Source organism: Chiloscyllium plagiosum, chromosome 17 (genome assembly GCF_004010195.1).
Source record: "Chiloscyllium plagiosum isolate BGI_BamShark_2017 chromosome 17, ASM401019v2, whole genome shotgun sequence".
NCBI lineage: Eukaryota > Metazoa > Chordata > Chondrichthyes > Orectolobiformes > Hemiscylliidae > Chiloscyllium > Chiloscyllium plagiosum.
The window spans coordinates 21154299-21169203 of NC_057726.1; the positions used below are offsets into that span (position 1 = coordinate 21154299).

The 14905-nt window shown below is 39.1% G+C and overlaps 1 protein-coding gene across 2 annotated transcripts in view; it reads right to left on the reverse strand.

Moving 5' to 3' along the window:
* The window catches only part of cdh13 (cadherin 13, H-cadherin (heart)), a 1069860-nt gene that overhangs the window by 190804 nt on the left and 864151 nt on the right, over window positions 1–14905 (reverse strand). The window lies entirely within an intron of this gene.

Sequence of the window (14905 nt, forward strand, 5' to 3'; positions counted from 1 at the left end):
GGACTTTTTTCATTGGAGAAAAGGAGGAGAAAAGGGAACCTAATTGAGGTATACAAGATAATGAGAGGCATAGATAAAATCGATAGCCAGAGATTATTTCCCAGGGCAGAAATGACCAACACGAGGGGTCATAGTTTTAAGCTTTTTGGAGGAAAGTATAGAGGGGATGTCAGAGGTGGGTTCTTTACACAGAGAGTTGTGAGAGCATGGAATGCGTTGCCAGCAGCAGTTGTGGAGGCAGGGTCATTGGGGACATTTAAGAGACTCCTCGACATACATATGGTCACCGAAATTTGAGGGTGCATACATGAGGATCAGTGGTCGGCACAACATCGTGGGCTGAAGGGCCTGTTCTGTGCTGTACTGTTCTATGTTCTATTTATATGTTCTGAATAATACTTGCATTGCTACATTCTGATCCACAAATAAGGTGATAGGATTTACAGCATGTCATAAAATTCAAGCCTTGGAACAGTCAGTTGTCAATGATTGAGGGTCCTGTTTACTTTGGATTTTTTTGGTTTCCATAAATTGCTCTTGTAAAACAGATTTGTTAATCTGCTAAAACACTCTGAAATTGAAGACCAAGATTTAGAATCCCTTTAGAAATAACTATATAAATCTCCAAACACTTTTTATGATGTGGTGAAATATTTTCTTCCATTGTCTTCCACTTACAGTGACAATAAAATGGATTTCCAGGAGAAACTTTCATTCCAAATCCACAATGGACTTAGTGGGCATTGCAAATACCAATGTGAGTCAAACTGTGCTATTCTGCAAGGTTGGCTAATTTAAATATATTTCCAGTATTGTTAGTGTACAAAACATGCTGCAAATGCCTCAGGCTGAAGGATTGAGTTAACTGCAGGGGCTAGCTCTTAAAAACTTGCCGGTAATCCTTAAAACTATATTGTAAAAGAGGAGAAAAACATTCACTATCGCTGACGACATTGAATAAAGCAGCGCCTGAAAGACAGCCTGGAAAGCAATGTGCTGCGTTTCTTTTTTGAAAACAGTGGAGAGTCTACCATAGGCAAAGAGTGGTGCCAAACTAACATGGAAAGAATGTATCTACCCAAGTTTATGCTTAGTTCAATGACCTCCTGAATGGACGTGGCTGAAAGAATGTGTCCATGAAGTCCAGATCCATATCTCGGATCTAGAGTTTCAAATCCCTACCAGGACTTACTGACCACAGAAAAAGAGGTTGTGAAGCAGTCCAATGGGCTGACAATCAACTTTCAAATCCTTCCACTATTTCCCCACTGTTCACCAAAGGGAAGAAGTGTTCATGTGGACGATAATGCTCGAGGAAAAGTATGCTGAATATGATGAGAAATGAGGTGGAAAATCTGGAAACGATGGGCAAGGTAATGTTCTGTTTAAGCGATGCTTAACTCTAATTATGTTGTCCGACAAGATATGCCGACAGTGTTTCAGTTAAAGTCGAGGGCAGTATCCTAGTAGGAGAATGTATAGCAGTTTGAGAAATGATCACGCAATTCCAAACACACTGTGCATAGTTGCATTTTTGATCTGGTCCGCATGGAATGCCGACAGTGGAGGGAAGAGAAAGATGTATTTGCTGGTGGCATCCTGATGGAAGTGGCAGATATGGTGGAGGATGATCCTTTGAATGTGGAGACTAGTATTTAAGAGTAGTATTAGACTTTAACTCTCTATTTATTCATTCCTAATATATGGAACATTTTCTTAATAGCGAACATAAATCTTTCTCTGCAAAGATTGATTTATAATCAGTGTCATTCATTTCTGTTTTACGTGACCATTTCTTTCGGCCCTGTTTTGTACATGTTCAATTTTTGGGAAATGCATTTTACAACGGACTTCAGTTAGATATCATTAATGTAAAAAAAATTTGAAGTACTTCACAAAGATACAATCAATGAAATAAAAGAGGATGTGACAAAGGGGGATTACAAAAGCTGGTTCAATGTAGTGGGTTTTAACAAAAGCCTCAAAATAGTAGAGGTAAGTAGGAAGTGCAAGAACGTAGGATTCTAATTCTAATACTGCTCTGAAATACTAATCTCTGCATTCGAAGGATCATCCTCCACCATATCTGCCACTTGCACTAGGATGCCACCACCAAACAGATTTTTCTCTCCCCCTCCACTATCAGCGTTCCACAGGGACCAGATCAAAAATGTAGGACTGGAAGTATAAAGCCTAAACTATGAAAAGAATGGCCATTATGTGGGGGAAAGAAAGGAAGAATGTACAAAAGGTCCTTGATGGATGTGGAGAAGGATTTAGGGCATTTGTACAGGGAGTGGAGAAGGACACAGATGTAGGGTGGGGTGAGGCTGTCAGATAATTTTAGACTGAAACTACCAGGGGAACAGAAGGTAACATAGGACTGTAAGTACATACAACCATAGAAGTAAGAAAAGGAATAGACCCTTTTTAGCCCTCGAGCCAGCTCTATCATTCAACAGGATCATGGCCGATCCGACATTGCTCACATCCACTTTCCTGCTCTTTCCATGTAACCTTTGATTCCCCTACTCACCAAGAATCTATCTGTCTCAGCCTTAAATATAAAAAACGACTCTACCCCCACAGGTTTCTGCTGCAAGGAGTTCCAAAGACTGTCAACCCTGTGAGAGAAGAAATTCCTCCTCATCTCAGTCTGAAATTTGTGCCTCTTTGTTCTGAGACTATGCCCTCTCTCCCAGACTCTCCCATGAGGTGAAACATCCTCTCAGATTTTACTGTGTCAAGCCCTTTAATAATCCTATATGTTTCAATGAGACCACCTTTAATTCTTTTAAACTCCAGTGAGTAGAGTCCCAACCTGTTTACCAATTACTCATCAGGCAATTCCTCCATACCATCCTGGAGTACCTTTTCTGAACTGATTCCAATGGAAGGGTATATTTCCTCAAATCAGGAACCAAAACTGCTCACAGTACTCCAGGTGTAGTCTCATCAGCACTTCTGCAATTGCAGTAAGATTTCCCAACTCTTATGCTCATATGTACAGATAGGTGAGTGGGATTTGTTACAGGATAGGGCACAAGCACAGAGTTTTGGATAAGCTAAGTTCATAGAGAGTAGAATTTGCTAAATTGACGAGGGGAGTACTGGAATATTCAGCCTAAACGTGACAAACACAGGATGAAGCTTTTAGAAACACACAAAATAAGATAAGACAGGTTGGATGTGCACAAAGACACACATGTGGAGTAGGCACTTATTGTGAGGGATAGCACGATCAACATAGGTTTAACTAGTTAAATAGACCAAATAATTGAACTTAGAAAGGTGGCCAGAGAAGCTAACAGAATCAGTGCCAAGGATAGCCGATAGGTTCCGTGGTGGGTGATGCCAGCAAAATGCCAATGGTGGTGTCTGCAGCGTAAAGATGGAGGAAGTGTTGAGATGATGATGAGGTCGCTGGTAGCTGAGCATCATCACATTACCTGTGGAAGATCACCCACCTTTGACTGATGTTCTTAAGAGGCAGAAGGAGAATGGGTAAGGGGAAGGGTCCAGAGAAAGATATTTGGAAGTCTCTGGAGCTTCAGTGATAGAAAAATATGCCCCTTACTGGAGATGCTCTGGAATAACACCTCATTTTCTGCCTGGGCACCCTACAGCCTGGAGGACTCAACATTGAGTTCTCCAATTTCAAATAATCTCCTTCCCCATCTCCCAACTTCCTTCCCAGCCCCTTCCCCTCCCTGCCACTGCTCCCTGCCACCAACTGGATTCATTCCTCCAATTGACCAACCAAGTCGTACCCCCACCTGTCTTCACCTATCCCCACTTTAACACCTTAGCCCCGCCTCCCCACCCACACCCATATCCACACCCACCCCAGTCCTGAAGAAGGGTTACACCCAAAATGTCGACTTCTGCACCTCCTGATGCCGCCTGGCTTGCTGTGTTCTTCCAGCCTCCTGCCTGGAACTAAGCAAGAGCAGTCCTGTTGAATGAGACAACAGTGTCGTGGTTGGACGAGGATATTATAGTCAACCCTGTTAAAGGCAATCAAAAGATTGACCAAAATCAAGTTAGGATATAATCATAGAAGATATCATTTGTGATTGAACCCTTTGCATGAGAGATGAACATCTGAATAGATGGATTTAAATACAGAGTTGTGGGAAAGGTGTGCATAGATTTGGAGGGCAATAAAATAATCAATGCTGCGGGATGGAATTGTAGAATGGAGATAAGATGCTGGAGAAATGATGAGGATGATTTTTTCGATGAGGGGACAATTGATATCCCATAAGGGAAATAAAAGAGAAAGAGACAAAATATCAAAGAAAATTAAAGTAAAATTGTTGTCTTGAGATTCTTTACTCTCAGATTATCTTTAAATAGCTGAACTTTGTTCTCTGCTATGTAATTAACCAAGTAATAAGAGCTGTTAACTGCTACTTTTCACGTGGTTTAGCTCTTCATGGTTGGTTACATCATAAACCACAGTTAATTTAAAATTTTCAGTACTTGTCATCATGATAAAATACACATTGGTGAAAAATTATAAGTTTTTTTGTGTGAAATGGATTATTACACAATGGAACCATTTACTGAAAGAACAGGCCTTAAGCTCCTCTGCTGAAGATGGCTCTGATCTTCAATATTTTCAAAGAAAAAACATTAATTAAGCTATTGTAAGTTGGTCATTGCAAGTACCTTTGATGTAGACATTACCATAAACTTTGAGTTATCATCAGTGCACATATTTTGTTTTACAGTCAATGACGCATAGGCTCTTGCCTCAGTGCTTCTTCCTTCACTCAGGACAGCAACACTGTCTGGGCCAAGGACCTTTTGTTGCCATTGTTATCAATACCACATTGTAATCATATTCCATGAGAGACGCTCCAGCCAAGTGGGACTGATTCTGTCAGTTCCTGCCCTTTGAGCTGGAATATTCTAATATTGTAAGATATTTCCACCTGACTACACATCTAAAGAATTGGAAATCTGACTCATTGAGAGCACCCAAGTTGAACTGATGCTTCATGTCTAAGACTCTGTATATGTTTTTTTTTAATCATTCGCCAACATTATGATTTTTTTGTGATCTGAGCAAAAGCAAAGTTTGTAGTAAAACTTCTCAATTCTAATTTAAGCGATGTGGTTGTGTGTTCTATTTAGGAGCTGTTGCAAATGCCAAGTTAGATATGGGAAGACTGATGGTGATTTGGTGTAGACTGATCTTTGTTGGATAATTGATTCTTTTTCTATCCATCATGCTTGAGATTTTTTGGTTTAAATGAGAATTCTTAAAGGGTGTCTCATTTGTCATTTTGACACCTTATGAAAAGTAAATAAATCTTACATCAAATACACAACTCATTGTATTAGCATTGTGATACGATCATCAGACCCTTATGGCAACTTAACATTATCAAATAACTCCGTGATCTTTAAGATACTTTTAAAATAAACTTTCCATTTGCATTTGCATATTGCCTAACAAACAGAAGCCAAACATCTTCTCAATGCAATACATTCTTGTTTTGTCTACCTTTTCCAGGGATCATTATAACTGTGCCTTGGAGGGATTTGATATGATTATGCACCTCACACTGACATTTAATTACCACTTTCTAGGTAGAAACCCACTGTAAAGTATCAGGTGCAGATTCAGATACAAGACCAGGTATTGGGTGGGGTGAGGGCTTGTGAATTATAGCATATGGAATGCTAATATCTAAGACGTCTATTTACATGTTTTGAAAACAATGCGTATAGTTGGTTGCAGACAGGATTGCAAGTCCATGTGTGAATGTAACTGCACAATGAACGGTCATAATAATCTAACATTGCATATATTCATAAAAGGCTGTTCTGCACATAGATCTCTTGGAAACAAATTTATGCCAAACTGGAAAACTTGCAACAGCTGCTTGACAACATCAAAAGAAGCAACATCAGAAAAGCTGCAGACTTAGAAACACTGCTGAATCTAAAGGCAGGGAAAAGTTGAATTATCAATTAGAGGGGTCGGTTATAAATGTTTTATTGTTCAAACAGAATTCCAGAGTGTTCTATTTATGTGTGATTCAAAACATAGCTTAATGCCGGGATTAAAATACTGGCCAGAGGAATGTTATGTGTGTGTGCAACAAATGATTTTGATGTGAATTGGAATTTCTACTTTTACTTACACTGAAAGGGCAATGGGCATGCACTTGTCATGCCTTTAGTTCAAGTCTATTCAATGTTGCATGATGGAGGACTTTGGTAACAGTGCAGGCCACTGTTGATAGGCACTGCTGTTATTTTTAAAATTGTCACAAAAATATAAAGGTAATTTTTTCTTTTTCTCCAATTACACAAAACATTGTTACTAGCTTACCTCACCCCTTCGTTCAGTACCTCACACTGACACACTTCAATTATGATTTTGAAGTGCCAGTATTGGACTGGGGTGTACAAAGTTAAAAATCACACACCAGGTTATCGTCCAAAAATTTTATTGCTTTTGGAGCACTGCTCCTTTATCAGGTGGTTGACCAACTACGTGATGAAGGAGCAGCACTCCGAAAGCTAGTGCTTCTAAATGAACCTGTTGGACTATAACCTGGTGTTGTGTGATTTTTAACTTTGTATACTTCAATTACACCCTGTCCCCCAGTCACACTGGAGTCATTCTCAATTCAGAATTGCACATAATCACCATATATACAGGCGCTATGTATCCTCCATCCTTTGTATGCTGATATCCTTATTTCTGTCCCCATATTTCACACTGGCACCTTTCCCCCCCTCCCTACCTCTCAACACCAGATGTCAGGCTGATTTTCTACACACTCATCCTTCACATTGGAACTTCACTCGATCTCTCAGTTTATAGACAGTGTTCACAGTCAGTGCATCTAAAGAAACTGTGCTCCACCCTTTACTCAAAGGCAACTCTTGCCATTTCCACTGACATACTCACAATCACTTGAATTGTGTTTTATAGATGTTTGATGGTGAGCATTGGTCCCCTGCTCACCATCAACATGCCTGAACTCAGAAATTAAAGTAACTCTGTCCACCCCAGTCCAACACCGGCACCTCCACATCACGAATTCAGAAGTGCATTGAAAGAGCAAATTTCTGATTCAAATATGTTTTTTTTAACCAGGAAGCTGAACTTGCTGTGAGAAGAAATTGAATGACAGTAAAAAAACTGCAGCCAGAACATGATTTTTATTTTATGTAACCACTAGTTTAGCTGCTCATCAAGCTATCTTGCTCCTACTGGTTAAAAGAAAGACTTGTATTTATATTAGATCTTTCACACCCTTCAGATGTCAAATATCAATGAAATACCTTTGGACAGCAAGTGACAGTTATAACATTGAAAATGCAGCAGTCAATTTGTACACAGCAAGCTCCCACAGCTGAGCAGCAATCAGATTATTTCCTTCTGTCACGTTGACTGGAGAAAAAATATTGACCTGGACACAATGGAGGACAAAAATGTCTCCTCTGAAAGACAGTGCCTCTGACAATGTGGTATTCCCTCAGTACTGAACTGGCATGCCAGCTTAGATCTGTGTGCTGAACTGAAGTAAAACTAAAATCCAGAACCTGCTGACTAGCAGATGACAGCGGCACCAACTCTGCATTAGCAGACACCCAAGAGAAGAAACTTCATCTGCATATATAATGTGATAGTTCCAGGACTGGAAACTAACTGCAGTAAATTTCTTTCCTCAACTTAATGTCTTAAAAAGCAGCCAATAGGTGTTGCCTACTCCTAGGAGACACTGCTGGCATCAGTGGCAATGACATAAATTAGTTCATAAGTTTATAGCTTATTTGAGGTTTTGTTTTACATTTGATTTACAGCTTGGCCATCAAGGAAATCACTATTATCACTAATCATTTAGATACTTTGGAGTTTTACTTGAGTGGATTGTCCTATCAATGACATCTTTTGAGGGAAGTATGGTGGTTCACTGGTAAGCACTGCTGCCTCATAGCGCCAGGGACTCAGGTTTGATTCAAGCCTTGGGCAACTGTCTGTGTGGAGTTTGCACATTCTCCCTGTGTCTTCATGAGTTTCCTCTGGGTGCTCCAGTTTCCTCCCACTATCCAAAGATGTGCAGGTTAGGGGGGATTAGCCATGCTAAATTGCCCATAATGTTCAAGGATGTGTAGGTTAGGAGCATTAGCATAATAGTGTAGGGCAATGGGTCTGGGCGGGTTACTCTTTGGAGGGTCAGTGTGGATCTAAATGGCCTGTTTCCACACTGTATCGATTCTGTGATAACATAACAAGTAGTGGGTACATGTGCCCTGATGCTGGTGAGTTGCCGATGGAGTCCTTTTCTAATGATTACTGAATGCTTTAAAAGCATTATTTTGTTTAGTTTCCTATCTTTCTGTACAATGATATCATGAGAGAAGCCACATCTTAATTACAAAAAAAAAGTGAGTTCAGAAAGGTTTTAAAGCTTATTATGTTTTTACTGCTTAATTAAAACTTTCCAGGAGCAACAACCAATGTTAAAAGGATTCAATTCTCAATAGCTCCGAATTTATTATTGGATGAGCTCGGGCAAGATGGATGAGAGTCATTTTATTACTTCACTGATTTAATGTTGTTACACCTTGCTGATTTTTAGCTATTTGAATGAAACTTGCTTTTCCTAATTATTTGGCAATTTTTTTCTTCATAATTTAACAAATGCATTAAAGAAACAAAATCTATTATTTGCAGCTCTTGGAACTACATCATATTAATTGAATTTACAGCAACAAAAAAATCTAATTAAAATACAAAAGGAAATGACAATAAAAGCAATGACAAACATACAATAGCAACAATTGCAATGCAACTCTCTGAAACATAATGAGACAATAACAAGATGCAATTTATGTAACATTTGTAATGTGGTTAAATGTCACATAAAACCAAAAGACAGAGAAACAGAATTATGCCATTTGGTCCACTGAGTCTGCTATACCATTCAGTCATGGCTGATATGTTTGTCAATCCCATTCTCTTGCATTCTGCCTGTAACCCTTGATCCTCTGACTCATCAAGAACCCATGTGCATCTGTCTTAAATCCACTCATTGACTTGGTCTCCTTAGCCCCCAGCTGCAATGAGTTCCACATCTTCTCCATGTCCATTCTATTTCGGTCCCTCAATATTCTGTAAGTTTCATTCAGATTCCCCCTCATCCATCTAAACTCCACTGACTTCAAACCCAGAGTTTTCAACCACTCCTCATATGACAAGCTCTTCTTCGCATCTCTGGGATCATTCTTCAAACATTTCTCTGGACTCCTCCGACACCGGCACATCCTTTCTGAGATATGGTGCCTAAAACTGCTCCAAATATTCCAAATGAGGTCAGACCAGAGCCTTGTACAGCCTTAGCAGTACATCTCTTCTCTTGTACTCTATCCCTCTTGAAATGAATGTCAACATTGCATTTGCTATCCTAACTGCTGACTGAATCTGCATCTTAACATTAAATGAGTTCTGAACTAGGACTCCCAAGCCCCGTTGTGCTTTAGATTTCCAAGGCCTTTTCCTGTTTAGAAAATAGTCTACGCCTCTATTATTCCTACTAAAGTGCATAACCTCTCACCTTCCCACATTGTATTCCATCTGCCACTTCTTTGCCCACTCTCCCTTATATCACCTCCCTGCTTGATCAACATTAGCTGTTCCTCTGTCTATTTTTGCATCATCTGCAAACTTACTAACAATCCCCTCAGTTCTTTTGTCCAGATCATTAATTTATACTGTGAAAACTTGTGGTCCCAAAACTGAACCTGCAGAACTTCACTAGGCACAGGTTATCACCCTGAAAAAGACCCCTTTATTCCTACACCCTGTCTTCTGCCAGTCAGCCAATCCTCTATCCATGCCAGTATCTTGTCCCAAATACCATGGTCAAATAGATCATGCCTACTGGCTCTCCTTTGTCTAACTTGCTTGTTAACTCCTCAAAGAATTCTACAGATTTGTCAGGCATGACCTTCTCTTGCAGAAGCCATATGGACTCAGGCCTCTTTTACCATGTGCTTTCAAATATTCTTCAATCTCATTCTTAATAATGGACTCTAACATCTTCCCAATGACCAAGGTCAGATTAACCAGCATATAGTTTTCCATTTTCTGCCTCCCTCCCTTCTTAAAATGTGTGTAACATTGGCCATTTTACAGTCCTCTGGCAACTCCCCAGACACCAGTGATTCTTAAAAGATCACCACCAATGCCTCCTCAGCTGTCTCCTTCAAAAGTCTGGGATGTAGTCCATCTGATCTGGGTGATTTATCCACCTTCAGACTTTTCAGCTTCACCACAGCTTAACTTAATGATGGCCATTACACTCACCTCTGCCTGTCGGTATCACAGAGATATGGCTTCAAGGGGATTGGGGCTAGAAACTAAATATCCAAGGATACATGTCCTATGGAAAGCACAGGCAGATGGGCAGAGGGGGTGGGGTTATCTTGTTGGTAAGAATTGAAATTGAGAGCAAGATGTGGTATAGAGTTAGAAGATATGAAATCTATGTGGGTAGAGTTGAGAAGCCATAAAGGGAAAAAAAAACCCCACAGGTGTTATGTATAGGCCCTCCCAACAGTAGTCAGGATGTGGGGAAGAAAATAGATCAGGAGATAGAAAGGGCACTATTAAAATCAGCATGGGGAGTTCAATTTGCAGGTGGACTAGGAAAATCAAGTTGTTTGCAGATCTCACGAAAAGGAATTTGTGGAATCTCAAGTTTTCAACTCCAAGCTTTATCATGGCAAGCAGTTACTGGGAGGCTGAAAAAAATGTTTCATCATTGTCTTCAAAGCCTCAGTGATAAAATATAACAATCCCCATTGACCTGTGAGAGTCTCTAGCCTAGGACTACCCAAACTGGAGAAAAATTAAGCACCAAGGCAGCAATCATCTTGAACACCTTTAATTTGGCCAGATGAAGGCTAAGCTTAAACAATGAAAGGAGTGTACAAAAACCTGAGTATCCCACCAAACACTTCTTTAAACTCCACCTGCCCTGACCAGTGGCAGTATTTGTAGATCTGGCATTGAATTGTTTAGTCACCAGTGTGGATGCAAAGTCTCTTTGATTAGAGAGGAAACAGCTTAATAAAATAAAACCAGTAAAAGGTTTCATTGTATATCAAAACAAAAGCCAATAGTATCAATGCTTTTCACATCTTATGTGCTATCTTAAGATGTCTAAACATTGAACTTGCCAAAATAATTTCTAAGTACTCGGCCACATAAACCTATAATGAACATTAATGGACATGAGCATTAGATAAAATTCCAAAGATGATTTTTCTTTAATATATTGTTTCAAGGCAAAAAGTCTCAAAAGACAGCTCTATTTAAAAGATGATGCCTTAAATCTGATAAAAGTACTATACCCTGAGACTGAGCAGTAATAGAAGCTATGAATGCTAATTTAAGAGGCAATGAAACCATAATATTGAAAAACAATCAGCACTCAAAGGGTTTTTCTGTTGGCTTACTGATGCAGTAAAATGGATGAGCAGATGTCCAATTTATTGCTAACAGATTGTTATCCATATTTGCATGCTTGCAATCTTTGGTTGGGTCTTATTTTTGTTAAGAAAACTCAGTGAAATAACCTTTACAATCATTTATTAGCACTTAAAGGATATGCACAGAAAAGTTTTAATTATTTCAAAAGTAGTTTACCAGTTTTAATATTCTAGATTTAATTTGAATCCCAATTTTCCTACAATCTGCTCCAAAACATTGCTCAGTAGAACATTATCAATTAATTAAAGAAACCTTGCCAGCTCCAGAGAGAAAAAAACAGGCCTGACATGTGAAGAAAATCCTTCACTCGCCTAAACTTAAAATGTTATTTGTGGTCTTTTTGCTAAGTAACAGCTTATCAGAAATGCAAACCTTTTGACTGAAAGGAACTATTGATAATTCTACTAAAACAACTCTTTGAACAATATTTGAGGCATTACAAATTTCTTATATCTTCACTGGATGAAGATAACACTTTTACCTCTATTTGTTAGTCTGCTTGTGAACAATATATCTCATGGACGTAGTTCAACAAAACTTTGGGAACAGATAAGGTATATGTCAAAGAAGAACTTATCTGATTTTGGTGAAGATTCTGGATTTTTTTAAAGGATCCATTAACATTGGGATATAGACTGGCAAACTGACTTTTTTGGGGGAATATTTTAGCTGCTGTGGTGTAGCTTGACACAGCTGTCAAAGCGTCAGCAGAGTTTTTAGACTAGGTTGTTGGATGTGGATTGACATGAAACTTTCTCAGTAAGATAGAATCTCTTAACAAAATTATTTCTGCTTTCAGCTTTATAGTTACAGAATGGTAATCAGATAGGGAAATGTCAGACGAAAGAACTGTGTGATTGCATTAACATTAAGCTAACATACTGCCAGTGGCATGTGTCCTACTAAGTATCATCTATTTGTTTCTGCATGGGTCTAAGACAGACAGCCTGGTGATGATTTCCATAATAAGCTGGTCTCTGGGATGGAATCAATTAATTTTTTTTACACAATTTTATGATCATTTTAAATAGCAATTTTAGTAATAATTATGTCAGAGACATGACTGTTATAAATACTTCAGGTTGTGCAATGCTAAGTATAGAAATGTAAGTTGAATTGGTGATGGATGTTACAAATCACAATAAAGTCCACTTTGTAAAAGAGTTCCTTTAGCTGATAGCAGATGATACCATGGGAAGGTGAAATGACTTTTTTTTTATTTGTTCATAGGATGTGGGCTTTAGTCAGCATTTATTGCCCAAGCCTTGTTGCCCGACAAAAGATGCGTTTATGAGCTGTATTTATGAACTGATACAGTCCAAGGGGTCTTGGCATTCCCACAATGTTGTTAGGAAGAGAGTTCCAGGATTTTGACCCAGTAACAATAAAGGTACAGCAATACAATTCTAAGCCATGATGGTGCAGGACTCGGTGAGGAACTTGCAGGTGGTGATGTTCCTGTGCATCTTCAGTTCTTGTCCTTTTAGGTGATCGATGTCAAAACTGGACCAACTTGTTGACTTACTGCAATGCATTTTGTGAATGGTGTGCACTATTGCTATTGTTTGGCAATGGTAAAGGAAGTGAATGTTAAAAGTGTTGGATGGGTTGCCAGTCAAACAAGCTGCTTTGTCTTAGCTGGTATCAAACTTTTTGGAGTTGGAGTTGAATTCATCCAGGAAAGTGTACATCTTTTCATCACTTGCCTGACTTGTGCCTTGTGGATGATGGAAAGGCACTGGGGAGACAGGAGATGAGTTACTCATCACAGAATTCCTACCCTCTGACTTGCTCATATCGTCACAGTATGTACATGGCTTGTGCAGTTCAGTTTCTGGTCAGTGATAGCCACCAGAAATTTGATAATGAAGGACTCAACAATGGTAATGCTACTGAACATCTAACGGCAATGGTTTAATTCTCTTTTGGTGAAAATTGTCTTGTTGCTTATCAGCCTAAGATAGATACTGTTTAGATCTTGATGCATATAGATATGAGCTGCTTCAGTGTCTGAGAAATCATTAATGGCGATGAATGTTGTGCAGTCATCAGCAAGCATTCCCATTCCTGAACTTTTGACAGAAGGTTGGTCTCGAAAAAGCAGCTGAAAATGGTTGGGCCTGGGACACTACTCTGAGGAACTCCTGCAGTGATGACTTGGAGTTGAGCTGATTCACCTCACATGGCTCTGAAGGGGACAACCCACAATCAGAAAAACATCAGTGACATGACATTTATCACTTTGTACAGGTGGAAGGTAAGTGTTGAGTCGTAGAAGTTCTCACCACACCTTCACCGATCAAATCCCTTCAACAAATACATACGCAACAACAGATATAAGTAAAAACTGCAGAAATTGAAAAGCACCATTTCTAAAATATAATGGATGTGTATTTTATTTCTTTAATCCATGAGGTTAACAGGTTAAAAAAATCTACAACTGTTCTTGACAGTTGTAAAGAAAGCTGAGCTAGCTAAAACATGAATAGCGGACATGAAGGAAAATGCATTCATTCTGCCTCACATAACAATCTGAATGACTGATGATGGCCTTTAATAATCTATTGACTTTCATTCTGACAGCAAAGCTCCAAAAATCAAGAATGCAAAATGTTCTGCAGCCTAATTGTGTTCACTATTTTACATCAAGCATTCAAATTCCCACACACAATTATACAAAGGTTCCATGATGTTTAAAATGCAAGTGGTTTCTTTGAGCAAGAGTTCAGAGGTGAAACAGAAGTGATGTGTAGTTAAATGTACTTGAAAATTCATTTTTTTTTCTCTGTACCTGAATTACCAGACAATAAAATAGACCTTAGCTTTGTTTGATAGTGGTAAGCAGGCGACAGCTAGTTTGTAGGCCCTTTAACAACTCTTCTGATTTTGGCATCAAATGAAATAAAAATCAGGAGAAATGCAAAATGGGCAGCTAACTATTGGTCACCTGTTATTTACAATCACTCAGAGTCAAGGTCCACCCAGTGATCGCAAACCTAATGAGCAAGACTAAGCTAGCTCCCCAGCCAGTGGGCAAAACTCTCACTGCCCACATTAAATTACACCCATTGTCTTCAATTCTTGCCACGTACTCCATTCCCCAGCTATCAACTCCCCCCGTTTACCTGACAATTGGCCCAGTTAAAATCAGATAGTTTGCAACTTGGTGTCATATCATGCCATCGCTGAAAGATCACATTTTTCCTCCCCTCTTTAAATCACATTGATTTGTCCCAGCCTCAGGTCATCTGTTACTGAAGCTTTCATCCACATTTTTGTTACCATTAGAATTGTCGATTTCATGGCTAGCCTCCTACATTTCATTCTTCTTACATTTGAGATAATTTTAAAAACTCAGCTACTTGGGTTCTAAGTTAT